Source organism: Schistocerca americana, chromosome 4 (assembly GCF_021461395.2).
Source record: "Schistocerca americana isolate TAMUIC-IGC-003095 chromosome 4, iqSchAmer2.1, whole genome shotgun sequence".
Taxonomy (NCBI): domain Eukaryota; kingdom Metazoa; phylum Arthropoda; class Insecta; order Orthoptera; family Acrididae; genus Schistocerca; species Schistocerca americana.
This window is the reverse complement of record NC_060122.1, coordinates 581,093,643-581,113,207: the sequence shown is the minus strand read 5'-3', so window position 1 is coordinate 581,113,207 and position 19,565 is coordinate 581,093,643. Positions and strand designations below refer to the sequence as shown.

Here is a 19,565-nt window from a genome sequence, read left to right as displayed (position 1 = left end):
TATGGTTCTTCTTATCAGAATCGACAGTGAACCAACACCTAAAACGATTCTTAAGGTACACATACCGACGTCGCAAGTTGAAGATGAAGATATAAAGAAAGTATATATGGATACTGAAAGGGTAATGCCATACGTAAAGGGAAATGAAAATCTAATAATCATGGGGTACTGGAATGCAGTTGCAGGGGAAGGAGTAGAAGAAACTGTTACAGGAGAATATGGGCTTGGGACAAGGAGTGAGAGAGGAGAAGTACTAATTGAGTTCCATAATAAATTTCAGCTGGTAATGACAACTATTCTGTTCAAGAATTGCAACAAGATGAGGTATACTAGGAAACGGTAGGGTGATACGGGAAGATTTCAGTTAGATTGTAACATGGTCAGGCAGTGATTCCGAAATCAGACATTAGATTGTAAGGTGTACAGAGGTGCAGATAAAGACTCAGATATCGGTGTAATTGCGATGAAGACTAGGCTGAAGTTTAAGAGACAAGTCAGGGGGAATCAATACACAAACATGTAGGATACGGAAGTACTAAGGTATGACGAGAAATGCTTGAAGTCCCTATGGCTGTAGATACATGAATAAGGAATAGTTCAGTAGGCAGTACAGTTGAAGATGAATGGACATCTCTAGAAATGGGAATCACAGAAGTTGAAAAGGTAAGTGCGAAGAAATCATGGGTAGCAGAAGAAATACCTTACTTGATCGATGAAAGAAGGAGGTACAAAAATGTTCAGGGAAGTTCAGGAGTGCAATAATACAAGTCGCTGAGGAATGAAATAAATAGCAAGTGCAGGGAAGCTAAGACGAAATGGATGCATGAAAAATGTGAAGAAGTCAAATAAGAAGTGATGTCTAAAAAACTGACTCTGTTTATAAGAAAGTCAAAACAACCATTGGGGAATTAAACGCAAGGGTGGTAACATTACGACTGCGACAGGAAATCCGCTGTTCAATACAGAGGAGAGAGCGGATAGATAGAAAGTGTACAGTGAAGGCATCTATGCGGGGAAAATTTGTATGATATGCCGATTTAAAAGAGATGGAATATCCAGCATTAGAATCAGAATTTAAGAGGTCTTTGGAGGACTTAATATCACATAAGGCAGGAGGGGTAAGTGGTAGCAAAACGATTATTCAAGTTGGTGTGTAGAATGTATGAACCTAGCGCCATACCGTCTGAGTTAAGGAAAAATATCATCCACACAATTCTGAAGACTGCAAGAGATGACAAGTGCGAGTTTTATCGCACAATCAGCTTAACAACTCGTGCATCCAAGTTGCTGACAAGAATAACATAAAGAAGAATTGCGGATGTATTAGATGGCGATTAATTTGGTTTAAGAAAATGTTAAGACACACAAGAGGCAATTCTAACGTTGCGGTTGATATTTGAAAAATCAAGACTTAGAAAAATCGTTCGACAATGTTAAACGGTGCAAGGTGTTCCGAATTCTGAGGAAAATAGGGGAAGGGTGAGGTGGGTAATTCACGACACGTACAACACCCAAAAGGGAATAATAAGTGTGGACGATTAAGAACAAAGTGCACAGATTAAGAAGGGTGTAAGAGAGGGTCTTTCATCCCTTCTGTTCAGTCTGTACATCGAAGAAGCAAGGATGGAAATAAAAGAAAGGTTCAAGAGTGGAATTAAATTTCAACATGAAAGGATATCAGTGATACAATTCACTGATGACATTGCTGTCCTGAGTCAAAGTGAAGGAGACTTTATGATCTGCTGAATGGGACGAAGAGTCTGATGGGTAGAGGATATGGATTGAGAGTGAATCGAAGAAAGACGAAAGTAAAGTGAAGTAGCAGAAATGATAACAGCGAGAGATTTAACATGAGGGTTGATGGTCTCAAAGTAGATTTTTTATTTATTTATTTATTTATTTATTTATTGTTCCGTGGGACCACATTTAGGAGAAGTCTCCATGGTCATGGAACGAGTCAATACATGAAATTATAACACGATTGTAGAAACAGATAAAATGAAATATAAGAAACATATTCAGGCGACAAGTCGTTAGTTGAAATAAAGAAAATCAAGAATGTAACACTGGAATTTGCTTAATTTTTCAGCTCTTCCAGGACCTCCTCGACAGAATAGAAGGAGTGAGCCATGAGGAAACTCTTCAGTTTAGACTTAAAAGTGTTTGGGCTACTGCTAAGATTTTTGAGTTCTTGTGGTAGCTTATTGAAAATGGATGCAGCAGAATACTGCACTCCTTTCTGCACAAGAGTCAAGGAAGTGCATTCCACATGCAGATTTGATTTCTGCCTAGTATTAACTGAGTGAAAGCTGCTAACTCTTGGGAATAAGCTAATATTGCTAACAAAAAACGACATTAAAGAAAATACATACTGTGAGGGCAATGTCAAAATTCCCAGACTATTGAATAGGGGTCGACAAGAGGTTTTCGAACTTACACCATACATAGCTCGAACAGCCCGTTTTTGAGCCAAAAATACCCTTTTTGAATCAGAAGAATTACCCCAAAAAATAATACCATATGACATAAGCGTATGAAAATATGCGAAGTATACTACTTTTCGTGTTGAAATGTCACTTATTTAAGATACTGTTCTAATGGTAAATAAAGCGGCGTTTAGTTTCTGAACAAGATCCTGAACATGGGCTTTCCACAACAGCTTACTATCTATCCGTACGCCTAGGAACTTGAACTGTTCCGTCTCGCTTATAACATGCCCAGTCTGTCTGATTAAAATGTCAGTTCTTGTTGAATTGTGGGTTAGAAACTGTTAAAACTGAGTCTTACTGTGATTTAGCATCAAATTATTTTCCACAAGCCACGAACTTATATCATGAACTACATTATTTGATAATGTTTCAGTATTACACACAAGATCCTTCACTACCAAGGTGGTGTCATCAGCAAACAGAAATATTTTTGAATCACCTGTAATACTAGAAGGCATATCACTTACATAAATAAGAAACAGCAGTGGCCCCAGCACCGACCCTTGGGGAACGCCCCATATAACAGTGCCCCATTGGGACTGAACATCATTACCACTCTCAATATTGCGGAGGATTACCTTCTGCTTTATGTTCTTAAAGTAGGAGGCGAACCAATTGTAAGCTACTCCCCTTACTCCATAATGTTCCAACTTCTGCAGTAATATTTTGTGGTCAACACAGTCAAAAGCCTTCGTTAAATCAAAGAAAACACCTAACGTTCGCAACCTTTTATTTAATCCGTCCAAAACCTCACAGAGAAAAGAGACTATATCATTTTCAGTTGTTAAGCCATTTCTAAAACCAAACTGTACATTTGACAGCAAATTATGTGAATTTAAATGCTGCAGTAACCTTGTATATACAACCCTCTCGATAACTTTAGCAAACACCGATGGCATAGAAATAGGTCTATAATTGTCAACATTATCCCTGTCTCTCTTTTTATAAAGTGGCTTCACTACCGAGTACTTTAATCAGTCAGGAAACCGACCACTCGTAAAGGAAAAGTTACAGATATGGCTAAGTACTGAGCTAACATACGTGGAACAATACTTCAGTATTCTGCTAGATACCCCGTCATATCCATGAGAGTTCTTGGTCTTTAGTGATTTAATTACTAACTCAATCTCCCTCTTGTCAGTATCATGGAGGAGCATTTCAGGTAACAGTCTCGGAACACTTTTTTCTAAGAGCGCTATATGATTCCCTGTTGGGACTAGGTTTCTATTTAGTTCACCTGCTATATTCAGAAAGTGATTATTAAATACTGTACATATATGCGACTTATCAGTAACACGGACATCCCCACTACGCACGGATTCTATATTCTCGACCTGTCTCTGCAGACCAGCCACTTCCTTTACGACTGACCATATGGTTTTAATTTTATCCTGAGACTTAGCTATTCTATCTGCATACCACATACTTTTTGCCTTCCTAATAACTTTTTTAAGCATCTTACAATACTGTCTGTAATGGGCTGCTGCATTTAGATTTTGACTGTTTCTAGCGTTTTGATATAATTGCCACTTTGTTCTACAAGATATTCTTATCACTTTAGTCAGCCACCCAGGCTGCCTGTTTGTGCTAGTACCCTGTTTTGAACGTTCTAACGGAAAACAACTTTCAAGGAGCAAGAGAAAAGGATTGAGGAAAGCATTATATTTACTGTCTACTGTATCAGCACTATAAACATCTTGCCACTCTTGTTCCTTGATAAGGTTTACAAAAGTCTGTACAGCAACTGGATCAGCTTTCCTAAAAAGTTGGTAACTATATTTAACATGTGTTGCAGCACAAAAATCTTTTACACTTAAAATTTGTGCATCATGATCTGAAAGGCCATTCACCTTTTTGCTAACAGAATGCCCTTCTAATAATGACGAATGAACAAAAATATTGTCTATGGTTGATCTACTGTTCCCTTGCACTCTCGTTGGAAAGAATACGGTTTGCATAAGATTATATGAATTAAGGAGGTCTACCAGCATCCTTTTCCTTGCACAATCACTTATACAATTAATATTGAAGTCACCACATATAACTAACTTTTTGTATTTCCTATAAAGTGAACCAAGAACCTCCTCTAGTTTTAGCAAAAATGTTGTGAAATCGGAGTCTGGGGATCTATAAATAACAACAGTAAGAAGTTTAGCTCCACTAAATTTAACCACACCTGCACAAAATTCAAACACCTTTTCAGTGCAGTACTTTGAAACATCAATTGACTCAAATGGGATACCGTTTTTCACATACATGGCTACTCCCCCACACCGCAAAGAGCTCCTAGAAAAGCTGCCAGCCAACCTGTATGCTGGTAAAGGAAGCCTCTGAATTATCTCCTAATTCAAGAAGTGTTCAGATATACCTATAATTTCAGAGTCAACATCTATAAGCAGTTCACTAACTTTATCTCTAATACCTTGTATATTTTGATGAAATATACTAATTCCCTCATTAATCAGATACCCAAGCTTTGTAGAAAGTGGCTTCTTTGTTAGAGAGACTTCCCTTAAGCAGGAATACCTATCAGCTGACTTCAATCTAAAAAAGGTAGAGCTCTAACACCCACAACAACCGGAATTTTCCCATGAGTGATCCCACCACCCCCACCTATGCTGTCACCTATAAGTTTTGCCAACCTCCCCTTCCCATACTTGTTGAGCTGCAGGCCATGTCTAGTGAAACCCGTCCTATTGATAGACTCCACCGACACCACTGAAATGTGACTCATGCCTTCTGTCATCAGCGCACCCCCAAGTCTCATGTTATTACGCCTGACGGCTGTATTAAGATGAGGCCGATCGTGAAGCTGAAACAGTTCCACGAAATGCACATTCGTGTTGCCAGTCTGAGTGGCTATCTTTTCCAGGTCAGGAGTGAAAAATTCTGCTAACTAGGCAACAAAATGACCAATGACGGATCGTGCTAGGAGAACATCAAAAGTAGACTAGCACTTTCAAAGAGGACACTCCTGGCAGAGGGAAGTCTAGTAGTATCAAACATAGCCTTAATTTGAGGAAGAAATTTCTGAGAATGTACGTTTGGAGCCCAGCATTGTGTGGTAGTGAAACATGAACGGGGGGGGGGGGGGGGGGGGGAACTGGAACAGATGAAATTCGAAGCACTTGGGATGTGGGGCTACAGACGATTGTTGAATATTAGGTGGACTGATAAGGTGAAAAATTAGGAGGTGATGCACAGTATCAGAGAGGAAAGGAATATGTTGAAAACTCTGATAAGGAGAAAGGGCAGGATGGTAGGGTGTCTGTTAAGATATCAGGGAATGACCTCCATGGTACTAGAAGGAGCGGTAGAGTACAAACTATGTAGAGGCAGACGTAGATTGGAAAATATCCAGCAAATAACTGAGGGCGTAGGTTGCAAGTGCTACTCTGAGATGAAGAGGGTGGCACAGGAGTGGAATTTGTGGTGCACCGCAAAAAAGGACTCAGAAGACTGATAAGCCTAGCAGAAAAAAAACCTGTGGAGGAACTGCAATATACAATTACAGAATGTATTGCGTGTTTGGCCCTCACTAACAAACAGTATTGACAATTTGCTTCCCTGTACTGTCCAGTCACAATCATGCAGCATCATCTAACAGTTATCCTACAAAATAGTTGCTGCATGGCTTTTAACAACATTCCACTGTATATGTGTTGAGCTATTAGTGATACATGCCAGCTGACTGTTGTCTTCGATGCTTTCCTGGAAAGGAGAACCCTCAGCCTCTAAATTGACATGGATCTGCATTAAATAATTATAGAAAGTAGATGGAGTGATCAGTTGAGACAGGTTGTAATGAAGTATGATACAATGTTGACAGATTATCCACTGTAGATAGAGATAGAGATAGATAGAGAGAGAGAGAGAGAGAGAGAGAGAGAGAGAGAGATGCAGCAGCATCTCCCTCTCATGCTGCTGCATGGCATTTATCACGCATTTAACAGTTTTCTCCCGTTGTTCTCTTGGGTTGCATTAGTTGCGTAGTATTGAATCATTAACGGATGATTGTTCTGTGTGACTTAGAGCGCTATCTACCTGCTGCCTTTAACAGTAAACATGTCCATACTACAGTCAACAGAGGACTTCTGACACATGTCTGGTGAATCATGTCCATCCATGAAAAACCCGTTGCAGCACACTCCTCTAGACGAACGATGTTTATGCTAAGTACTCCATTTCTCCGCCACATTTGAATCACAGAAATCGAGTATTCATTTTCATAACTGCAGTGATTCTTAGTTAGTGACAGATGTTTCTGAGGTACTTCAAATGCAATGTATTCATTTGATTCACGATTTTCCTGGTTAAAGTGCTACTGTGGTGTGGCGTCTAATTTCACGTGTCAAAAGCCACGGCTGCGAGTTTGTCTGTTTCCTTGTAAGATGCATTTTCTATCGTTGACGATCATTTTTTAGGACTGATGTGAGCATAGTACAAATTCTGAACCGTAATCGTATGTGAACAATGGGTGTTATACACCTCTCTAAAGCTTTATTGTACATGTATCACAAAGAATCTTGTTTTCTTTGATGAAGAAGAAAGTAGTTTTATCATCTTAAAATTTGTCACCATGGTGAATGGGATAGAAATCTTCCAAGGTAACGTATGGTAGACGTTGGACGTACATATCCTGTATTAGTGTGTTAAGAGCGTTGCAGTCTACATGACTAGTAATTCGGAAACCAGGCGGCTTTAATATTACAGCGTGTTTAAGTGCAGAACCGTGTAGTTTTAGGAGTGTGTCGATCATTTCTCTCTTGACGATATCTTCTTGGTATTGGTCCCAGACACTAGAAAAATCGTTTGGAAATGATAGCGGAGTTGATTTAGGTAAAATGCTTCACACTTCGTCCGTTTGGAGCTTCATCATGCATAAACCACACGTTTCTTCTTCTCAGTCTTTTATATCATTACAACACTCTCATATCTGCTGTACCCAGATAAGCGGTGCTAACCTCCTCAACATGCACGAGTCTGGAAAGATGTTGTTCACTTGAATGGGTGCTGTGAGTCAGATTGGCATTGAGCAGCCTTTGCTGAGTAGCAGTTATAGATTCATCTCGATCTATTTCCTTATGAGACGTGGAATGTAGCAGATGTAGTACCCACCAACTTATGGTCAACTGCAAATTAAATCGGTGACTGTGCTGCATAGACAGTTGGTCAAAGACAATGCAGGAAGATCTTTCAATTTCCAACTTTATCATATGAGTGAAAGAGTACTCTGCGACTTTCATCTACATAGTGAAATACAGGCAATCGTAATCTCAAATTACACACTTTGATCGAAGTGCTAGAACTATATAGATAACCTAACATCATTGGTATAGGACGCTGTCTGGAATAATTTGGTGTATATGTTCTAGAATTAACCGTGAATGGAAGTACTGCACTGTCATCCATCTACATTATCAATCTTGTATGTCGTACACCTCGAATTAATGGAGGGGTTGTTTGGTGATGATACAGAAAATGGGAAGCATGTTGTCATGTCACTGACTGGCGCTGAAAGTATGGAAAAAGTGGTAAAATTGCTAAATTTGAGAGCACTATGAACTATGGTGCTTATTACAGTACATTGTCGCATTTTGATGGTGGCTTCTCCATCCCAACCATCCTCTGGTCCCCTGTTGAGTACTACATAATGATTGACTGACACCACTTTTGAGATGGTGAGAGTGTTGCTAGGGGCAAGACCTTCAGGATATGGCCAGCACGAAACCATTTATCTCGTACAAGGATGCAATATGAGGAAACAATGCTGTTGGTCTCTTCAAAATGGACTACCTAGACATTTGCTATCCTGTCACTGTGAAAGATGAGATGAAAAGTGGAGGTTATCACCTTTGGGCAGCTGTTTGGAAATGTCCCACAATGCTGCAAACTCTTCCAGGTTCCACATGATACATGTCCCACACATTTTTGTAATTAATGAACACCATCTCTCTATTTCATATGAACCATCCTGTCTGTTGTGGGAGCCGCATAATTTACACAATACTATAGCTAACTTTCTGTGAGACACAACGGATCAAAACGTGTTAAAGACGGTTTAGCACCTGACATAGAGCTCGTGGTGAAGAAAAAAAATGTAGGGTAGTGTAAAAAACTGTAGTCGTACACTGATTCTATGTGTTACAGCTGGAAAACAACAGCTTATGAAGTAACAACATAAGGAGCCCGTCCTTGTGGTTGTTAGAGTATGGGACATGGTACTCCTATATTATGGGCGATGGAATTATACACTTTCGTGCGAGTTACTTCGATCACTATCTATCAGCTCCATTGGACCAATGCGTGTATATATAGTAGGACGCCAGATATTCTTGGTGTGAGCACAGTATATGTTTTCGATATATCGAGAGAGAGGGACGCAAGTTTTGTAATGGATTATATTAGCAAAGTTTTTGTAGTTTGTAGTTTTTCTCTGTTGGTTGGAATAAAATAACTGGGATAGATATAATGTCTGAGTAACATACATGAATGCACCCTGAGGGATGTAGATATGCTATGGACTGATGTATCAATAGGCAGTTAGGAAACACACCACAGTGTGGTAGCAAATTCATTGTCCACCTTCTAGTCCCCATATGATGTGCACTCTTCCTAGCTTTCCCAGTACGAAACACCAGTGTAACTGCTTGTACTGTCTGTTCTGCTATGTCGTGTTGCAGGAGAATGATTCGTTTGGCGCTGTCTTTTCACACTGAACGTAGTTGGCAGAGCTACGACAACATGTTCCCATTTCCACCGAGTGGTCAAAACATGACCTGTCACATTAACCCAGCTCACGCAGTTTCTCCATGAGATACTGATTGTGGTAGATATGGTGCTCTCTGACTTCGGCTCAGTTACCACTTAAACTGGAACGTTCATGTGGACAAAACTGCAGGGTGTTAGCAGCAATGACTGAGAAAAACCTACAATTTGTAGAGATACAGTCTAAAACCACTTGGGAAGTTTGCTGTATGGTGTACTCAGCAGATAGGTTCGAGAAAGGTGACTCGTTCCGAGACATAAGAGTGCCACAAATATGTTTCACCATTGGCTCTGATCACTAAAACATATCACCTTAACATCCAACGCAAGCGAGTGGTTGAATGGAAAAACTTTATTCCAAATCGGCATTTCTACCAGAAAGTGTAGTGCTATGGATCTGACAGCCAGTATATTGATCATAGAATGTTGTACTTTCCTTACGACTTCATTCTAGAACTGCATTTTGTAAATGATTCCTCGCACAGCACAGCATCTTCTTTAGATTAAGAATGAGATTTTCACTTTGCAGCGGAGTGTGGACTGACATGAAACTTCTTGGCAGATTAAAACTGTGTGCCGGACCGACAGTCGGTCCGGCATACAGTTTTAATCTGCTAGAAAGTTTCATCTTCTTTAGGTGAATGTTCTCAATCAACCATCATCTTCCCTCGCCTATAGCCTTGCAGATATATTTCAGAACGTCTGTTGCACTGTCTACATGTTATCCAGATAGAATGCGTTACAGATTGTGTTCGTCAGCGTAAGAAATACCTAGGAGCGGCATGAAGCTATTGCAAATATCGGCTTAATACCACGTTTCTTAGCCGAATTGCTTCTAAATAAGAAGGGTGATTTTTTAAAGAGGTTACACAGCTGGCAACGTGTACCCACACTTTCGGCCAGTTAATACATGCCTCGCTATAACCGCCTATATTTAATATCGTGGCATCTGTGTGGAAGACCACTTCATTCGGAAGCAGTACCATACATCGATTTATAAAGCATCTGTAGTTCTTAACATGGATATCATTACTGACTCTTGTCTTTGAGACGAAGACCACTTTTTCATGCAGGGTAACAATAGGATGGTCGTTGCCAGCGAGTTTTTAATAGCAGATCGTTTGTAAGACGATTACGATTGCCTCTCTCTTCCTAAGACACACTGGAGCCGCTGCCAAGAAAGACAAATGGAGGATGTCCATCGATCGTAGATTTCCGCCCAATATTGTTTGGTGCCACCAGCATTCAGTTATAGGCAAAGTGTTGTGCTTAGTAGTGGATGTGTGATAGATTCTCTGTGATCAGCAATCTTATAAAGCGACCGGGATGTAAAATTACTGTGGTCTTTGTTCTGACATGCGTGAAGTAGATGACTGTGAGGTTATAAGAGAGGTATGGATTTGATGTGGAAAACAGTGATTTCAGTGAATCGATAGCATAATGGGAATGAAAGAATATCGTCAAAAATTATTTCAAGTCGTAAGAATGGTACAAATATTTATATTTCCAGAGCCACAGTCACCAGGAGGAGACATTTCAGATGCTTTGCTATTGTCGATTGTCACCAGATTGGTGCAACGACAGTAATATTTAGTTGGAATTACACTGATAAATATGTGGCTTGTTTCATCGTACGATTTGGCCTGGCATGTGGGTGTTTGGCAGGGGTACCCAGTGACCAGAGCGAATTGACATTTCCAGCGTAAGGCGCTAAGCCTCAGGAACTGGACAGCTGGGTGAATAGCGAAGTAATACTCACCTTGGGTTTGGCTGCCTCTGCGATCGTTTGTGTTGCAAGTCCTCTCCGATTTTTATGTCGACATTTGAGACGATCCAGTATGGTGAGTATTGGCACCGGATGTGTTGATTACATCCAAATTCCAACCATTCCGGTCATCCTGGACACCAACTATGAGCAAGGGATCTTTTCCAGTGGGCACTGTCTGACTAAAATCGGGCGCTATTGCCAAGGAATTGGGACACGAGCGTGTGTTATGTCAGAGCATATCAGGAATCTCCAATGTCTAGCCATGACAACTACGACTACGGATTGGATTGTGGTTTAAGTGTGTCATGTTTAGTGCTTCTCAATACATCACAGATGACTCTGTTTTGCTGTGATATTTGTTGCTGTCTTTATCCTACTCCATAGTAGGCCCTTCCTCCTCCTTCTGAATGCAGCAGAGAGAAATAATTTAAGAATCCTATAGTCCTTAAAAAAACCAGTCACAACGTGAAAATCCCGATTGATCAAGTTGTTGTTTCCGATAGCGGTACTGTGAGCACGCATCTCTCCAGCCCCTCCCACACATTGTGTAAGAACATACCATGCAGATGAGCTGAGTTCCATATTTTCAACTGCCCCCAACGTAATGGACTTCTGCCACATGACCTAACTGTGCTAGTATCCCCAATAGGAGGAAAGGGGAAAAAGTCTGGAAGGTGGAAGAGAAAGGTTTGGAAACTAAACACTTGGTGGATCTAATATCGCCAAACATACCATTGCTAGTATCCACAAATAGAATTCAAGGTAAAACTGGCTGTACACAAAGTAATTGACTTAATTAACTATTCAGTCAAGCTGATTGAGTGAGGGAGGGTTTACTACCAGATGTCTACTACTTTGTTCAGGATAAAGGTAGCGTTAGTGAGGCACATGAGAGATGCTACCTACTTCTTCTTGAATGTCTTTGTTCCATTCGCTGCAGGTTTCCATAGTAGTTTAAATGTGAGAACTAAGAGATCATGAGTGTTGAGGGGGCAGGGGACAGTTATGGCAGAGAGAAGGTGTGGGGGATGCATCTTGGTCTGTGTGTTTTTGGCATACATTGGTTCATACAAACAGGAAGCAGCCACTTGAGGCAGAGAGGGACAGAGAGAGAGAGAGAGAGAGAGAGAGAGAGAGAGAGGGACTGAGAGAGAGAGAGAGAGAGAGGGACTGAGAGAGAGAGAGAGAGAGAGAGATAGAGCATGTGTATCGATAGTAATATATTGGGTATCAAAAATCGAAGAGTTGCTTCCACCTGAAGCACTTGTTTAGGGGTTAGTGTGACATCCAGCCAGCATGCCCCAAAAGTCGGCTGGCGTGTGGTGCAGCTAACAGTGGTTGCGGGCCCTGAGCATGTGGGAATACGCAAGGTTGCTGGCACGTGGTAGGGCTGGTGTACAGCGGACAGCACATGCTTCACGATCGAAAGATTTTTAACGGGGTGATTATGTGTGGCTAGTTATGTTGATGGTATTCCTTGTGCGATCAGAATAGGAAAGAAACGATCTGTTTAATTACTTCTCTTTTATGTATTCTACAAGATCTACATCTTGCCAAACAGGAGAGAATGATGAGCAAGAGAGATCCATCCTGTGCAAATTGAATTTTATAAATAAATAGTATATTTTTAACTGAATTTCCTGTCATGGGGTCCCTCCTGTGAAGCACAGAGACACCAATTTCCAGCTGTAGGGTAAGGGGGGCTCTGTGATTTCTCTGAGAGGAAAGGGTTAATTGATCGATTTAGTTATTAGCCAATCAAATTGATAGATTGGAAGATGGCTATTCGAATAACTCAGGCCTCAAAGTATACTTGTTTTGGCGAGGGGGAAGGTACTGGTTTGGAAGTTTCCAGAGGGCTGGGGGAGGAGCAGTGGGAGGGGAGGATTGTGATTGGTTTCTCTAAAGGACAGATTATCTCAAGGGGTTCGTAAATCCACCCCCAAGGGTTCATAAACCACTTGACAGCACAGTATGTTAAGCGGACAGGGAGAGAGGTCATAAATCAATTACTTTTTCCTATGAATATATGCAGCCCACTCCAACGAATGTCCTTGTAGACGCCTTGCTCCACTACTCACGACGATAGGCAGGAGAAAGCTTTTTTTACCCCAAGCACTACTCGTTTCAGCAGCATGTTCTTTATTATTATCATTCATAAGATCTTCATAAGATGATTTTATTTCCTGTAAAATGCATACACAATATCTTGTTTTACAACGAGCCTGTTTTATAACATTTGCAGTAGATATTATTCCAGTTTGTGGAAAACATCCTAGGGTTGTACATGATGAATAGACTTTTGGCTGAAGCACTTGGACCGTTTGCACATTGCCATATGTTGTATCACTGTCAGAATTGTCATTCGATTCAGATGCACGATGAAACTATTCTCATGATTGTCAGATGCTTTTATTAATGCTTCCAAATGACAGTCGGCCATAACAAGAGACCTCCATTGCTGTGTACCTTCACACATTTAAACAATAAACAAGCAAAGAACATCATTCTTATAATAAACGGCTGTGCGTGTATCTCAGACACATAGACACAAAATTTTACAACCGTTAATTGTAAGGATGGTGAATTTTTAAACACACATGCCATACGCTGCCAAGGGACACAACTGTAACAAATTAAGCTATAACAAGAAGAGAGAATTTTTTGAGTCTTCAATAAGTTGAATGTATAAAAAAGCAAAGTTATAATGCTTCTAGCGCTAGTGTTTAATATCAATTATGGCGTCCAGTCTAGTGAAACCCACACTTTTATTGCATCTAATTAATCAGAAACTCGATTTTTTTGAAGTTGTGGGCTATAAAAGAATCCTTAAACATTTTAACACATTTCAGTATCGAGACAAATACTGAGAACTGGCTTCTACAAAATGGTAAATAATGGTGTGAAAGCTGGACTATTTACACAAACTTCTTTCTTCACTATAGCCGACATATTCGTCTTAAGAGATTCAGCAACTGTATTGATAGTTAACATAATTCTCATTTGTTGTTGTGCCTCAGCTGCATATTTTTAAGTAGACACATGTTTCTATCACTCAGAATCATCTTCAAATTTAAGTATTTGCGGCAGAAACCCGTATTTCCAGTTCAGAATGATAAACACTGAAGGGCTGGTGCTCGGACGTCTCCCACTTGAGTTGGTGTAACTTCAGCGTTACGAAATTTGCGATCTGTGGACGTGTGTTACCATGAAGCGGCAGCACAATTCGTCGCACCATTCCACAGCGGAGGTTTTAGACAGATATGCTATCTCATACACATTCTTCGTATTTCAACCGTTGTTGACCGGTGTTTGCCCTTCTGCAGCCACGAAAATAGACTGAAGCCCCAAAGGAACTGGTACAGGCATGCGTATTCAGATACAGAGATATGTTAACAGGCAGAATACGGTCCTGTGGTCGGCAACGCTTATGTAAGAAATAACGTGTCTGGTGCAGTTGTTAGTCGGATATTGCTGTTTCAATGGCAAGCTATCAAGATTTAAGTGAGTTTGAACGTGGTGTTATAGTCGGCGCACGAGCGTTCGGCCACAGCATCTCCAAGGTAGCGATGAAGTGGGGATTTTCCCGTATGACCATTTCACGAGTGTACCGTGAATATCAGATATCCGGTATAACATCAAATCTCCGACCGCTGCGGCCGGAAAAAGATCCTGCAAGAACGGGATCGACGACGACTGGAGAAAATGGCGTAAAGTAAATTTATATGTACTGACTTGGCAGAAAATCCTAAGAAATTTTGGTCTTATGTCAAAGCGGTAGGTGGATCAAAACAAGATGTCCAGACACTCTGTGACCAAAGTGGTACTGAAACAGAGGATGACAGATTAAAGGCCGAAATACTAAATGTCTTTTTCACAGAGGAAGACTGCACTGTAATTCCTTCTCTAGATTGTCGTACAGATGACGAAATGGTAGATATCGAAATAGACTACAGAGGGATAGAGAAACAATTAAAATCGCTCAAAAGAGGAAAGGCCGTTGGTCCTGATGGGATACCAGTTCTAGTTTACACAGAGTACGCGAAGGAACTTGGTCCCCTTCTTGCAGCGGTGTACCGTAGGTCTCTACAAGAGCGTAGCGTTCCAAAGGATTGGAAAGGGGCACAGGTTATCCCCGTTTTCAAGAGGGGACGTCGAACAGATGTGCAGAACTATAGACCTATAACTCTAACGTCGATCAGTTGTAGAATTTTGGAACACGTATTATGTTCGAGTATAATGACTTTTCTGGAGAATAGAAATCTACTCTGTAGGAATCAGCATGGGTTTCGAAAAAGACGGTCGTGTGAAACCCAGCTCGCGCTATTCGTCCACGAGACTCAGAGGGCCATAGACACGGGTTCACAGGTAGATGCCGTGTTTCTTGACTTCCGCAAGGCGTTCGATACAGTTCCCCACAGTCGTTTAATGAACAAAGTAAGAGCATATGGACTATCACACCAATTGTGTGATTGGATTGAGAAGTTCCTAGGTAACAGAACGCAGCATGTCATTCTCAATGGAGAGAAGTCTTCCGAAGTAAGAGTGATTTCAGGTGTGCCGCAGGGGAGTGTCATAGGACCGTTGCTATTCACAATATACATAAATGACCTGGTGGATGTCATCGGAAGTTCATTGAGGCTTTTTGCAGATGATGCTGTGGTGTATCGAGAGGTTGTAACAATGGAAAATTGTACTGAAATGCAGGAGGCAACTGGAAGCAGTTAATTCCATAAATTATCTGGGAGTACGCATTAGGAGTGATTTAAAATGGAATGATCATATAAAGTTGATCGTCGGTAAAGCAGATGCCAGAATGAGATTCATTGGAAGAATCCTAAGGAAATGCAATCCGAAAACAAAGGAGGTAGGTAACAGTACTCATGTTCGCCCACTGCTTGAATACTGCTCAGCAGTGTGGGATCCGTACCAGATAGGGTTGATAGAAGAGATAGATAAGATCCAACGGAGAGCAGCGCGCTTTGTTACAGGATCATTTAGTAATCGCGAAAGCGTTACGGAGATGATAGGTAAACTTCAGAGGAAGACTCTGCAGGAGAGACGCTCAGTAGCTCGGTACGGGCTTTTGTTAAAGTTTCGAGAACATACCTTCAGCGAAGAGTCAAGCAGTATATTGCTGCCTCCTACTTATATCTCGCGAAGAGACCATGAGGATAAAATCAGAGAGATTAGAGCCCACACAGAAGCATACCGACAATCCTTCTTTCCACGAACAATACGAGATTGGAAAAGAAGGGAGAACCGATAGACGTACTCAGGGTACCTTCCGCCACACACCGTCAGGTGGCTTGCGTAGTATGGATGTAGATGTAGATGTAGATGTAGAAGTGCAACCCTTCCGCAAACTACTTCAGATTTCAGTGCTAGACCATCAACAAGTGTCAGTGTGCGAACCATTCAACGAAATTTCATTGATATGGGCTTTTGAAGATGAAAGCCCTCTAGTGTACCCTTGATGACTGTACGACAGAAGACTCTACGCCTCACCTGCGACCGTCAATAGCACCATTGGAGTGTTGACGACTGGAAATATATTGTCTGGTCGGACGAGTCTAATTTCAAGTTGTATCGAGTGGATGGACGTGTACGGGAATAGAGACAACCTCATGAATCCATGAGCTCTGCATGTCAGCAGGTGGCGGCTCTGTAATGGCGTGGAGCGTGTGCAGTTGGAGTGGTATGGTTTTCCTAATACGTCTAGATACGACTCTGACAGGTGACACGTAGTTAAGCATCCTGTCTGATCACCTGCGTCCATTCAGGTCCACTGTGCATTCCGATGAACTTGGACAATTCCAACAGGACAATGCGTAACTCCACACGTCCAGATTTGCTACGGAGTGGCTTCAAAAACACTTCCACTGGCAACGAAATTCCACATACATGAAGATTATTGAGCAGATCTGGGATGCCTTGCAACGTGGATTTCAGAAGAAATCTCCACCGCCTCGACCTCTTACGGAGTTATTCTGAGCCCGAGCCGGATTCATGGTCTAGTTCCCTCCAGCACTAATTCAGCTATTGGTTGAGTCCATGCCACGTCGTGTTGCGGCACTTCTAAGTTCTCGCTGGGGCCCTACATGATATTTACAGGTGTACCAGTTTCTTTGGCACTTCAGTGCATATGAGTGTGGTACTATGATATCTGTTTCTGAACTGGCGAGACGTGTTGCAGAGGTGTTGTAAGTGATATTGTGTATGCTTTTTCTGGAAACGCGAAGATTCACACAATACGAAATAGAACTGTAACGCTCGGTGTCGGCAGGGAGACGAAGTGACGTACATCGAGCTTCCGGCGCCGCGGGCGCCACAGGCTGTGGCAGTGACGGCGCCGCCGACGCCGGCGCCGCGGCCGACGGTGCGCTTCCAGGACGAGGTGGTGGCGCTGGAGCCGGGCGAGGTGGGCCCGTACGGCGCGCGGCCCGGCTACAGCTCGCTGCAACGCCACGGCCACCGCCCCCACCCCCACCCCCACCACCAGCCCCAGCAGGCCCGCCCCCACGCCGTCCGCAGGCCCTCCGCCGAGGGGCTGCACCTGGGTCGCCCGCTGCACCTCCACCAGCCGGTACGGTAACAACGTGTCCGCCCTCTCCTTTACCGCTACTCTGATGTGCGCGCTTACGTTGTCTAACACGAATGTAAACCGTTCTCTAAAACAACGCAACACGGACCATAGGACAATCGCTGCTTACAACGTACCCATAATCCATTGTGTATGTAAGGAGTTCCTGTGATACCTGTACCGATCAATGCTAGCCTATGGAATACAGATAGTTTCCACCCGATCGCTATCGCACTAGTGTTTGTTACTGCGTACATCAACGATCGAAATGTAAAAGACAATGGTAATAAATGAAAATCTCACTCTAGCTAGCCGTCGTTCTGAATGCCAGAATTTAGTCTTAGTGCGTTCAGATTTTGGAATAAAACGGTCACGAACTCCAAAAAACGGGCAAAAGCTAAATTCGATAAGTGGTTGTAATAATCGCCGGAATATCGTGTGGCAAAGACAAAGCAGCAACTCGACAAAATGTACACGCGCTAACTTACACGTAAAATGCACAATTGATCTGAACACAAAAGACCTTAATTTGTAATGCAATGATGTTAGTTACCATAACGATCACTAATAATAACCAACGACTAACAACACTTTATGGAAAGTACTATCTACGTAACTCAAGATAATGCTGTCTGTTAGAAAAAAGCCTAAATCTGACAAAAAGAGTTTATCGTTCTTTACTTACTGTTTTCCAAGCAACTGCGTCTCAGTAATTGTGAAATTGAAAAAAAAAAAAAAATGCTGCGAAACGTTTTTCCTGCGGTTGAAACACATTTTCGTTTGAACTTCAGGCCAGCTGCACAGATCGAAATTGGAGAAGTTCATGGGAACTCTGGGGTGGTACATTATGTGCAAATTTCATGTCTTCGAGTGAAACTTGGGTACGTAATCATTAAGGCTAATACAAAAGCTCCATGCTGCTGGAAAAGCAACATCCGTTGCACAGTTTATAGCCCCATCGAAGGCAGAACAATAACTAGACCGACTGGAATTTATTATTGGATGGCACGGAACGAGACACGGTCCAAAAAACTACGAAGATTATTGCATAACAATGTGATATCTCATCAACACAACGTTCAACAATTTGAACTTGAAACACTAATGGGTAATTTATGGATGGTCTTCTTATCTTCAAGGAACTCACAGAAAGGAATACGAGTATTTGTCATTGGAACATTATTGTCAGAAGACAAAGGCAATCTCTTTATGGTTTAGGAATGAAAACAAGTATTGTTCCCTTGGCATAGGTTTTTTATTATAGGCAGTTGAAGATTTTAACATTTAAATGCAGCATGTGTTTCTACAGTTATCCCTTGTGGTTCCTTACACTGTGAATGCCACTTCTCCGAGATTAATAGCACAAACATTGTACCTTATTGACAAACTGCCTATTGGCTTCTGTCTCGGGTTCTTCGGCCGGCGTTCATCTAATGATTTTTCTGACGTTTCGTGGTACTGCCTGCCGATAAGGGGAATGCGACCGTCGTAATGAAGACCGAAGATTATGAGCAAAAGATCCGAGACCTATTAGATCCGACGACGTACCGAATACTAAGCGCAGATCCGACGCAGCGTATCACACGGAATACGAATCGATTAATCAAGGCGTATTCTCTGCCGGCGGACATACAGAGAAACCTGCGCAACACAGAAGCCCTACCACCTCGGATGTATGGATTACCCAAGATCCATAAGAACAACGTTCCACTGAGACCGATCGTTAGCGCTCCTGGATCACCGACATATAAACTGGCAAAACACTTGGCCTCTCTGCTCCAGCCACACGTGGGGAAGACCGACACATACATTAAGGACTCAGGACATTTCATTGAGAAGCTGAAGAAACTGAAACTTGCACCAAACGACATCTTGATCAGCTTTGATGTTGTTTCGTTATTTATGGAGCACATCGGTTCCATTTTCCCGCAGGACATTAGAAAGCTCTTTCATGCAT

At 41.8% G+C, this 19,565-nt stretch overlaps 1 long non-coding RNA gene across 1 annotated transcript in view; it reads left to right on the top strand.

The window, feature by feature from the left end:
* Nucleotides 1-17,435, top strand: part of LOC124613957 — a 44,435-nt gene extending 27,000 nt beyond the window's left edge. Inside the window, exon 3 of the long non-coding RNA XR_006979663.1 lies at nucleotides 17,312-17,435. This is a non-coding gene — a long non-coding RNA (uncharacterized LOC124613957). The remainder of the gene's footprint in view (nucleotides 1-17,311) is intronic.
* The last annotated feature ends 2,130 nt before the right edge of the window (nucleotides 17,436-19,565 follow it).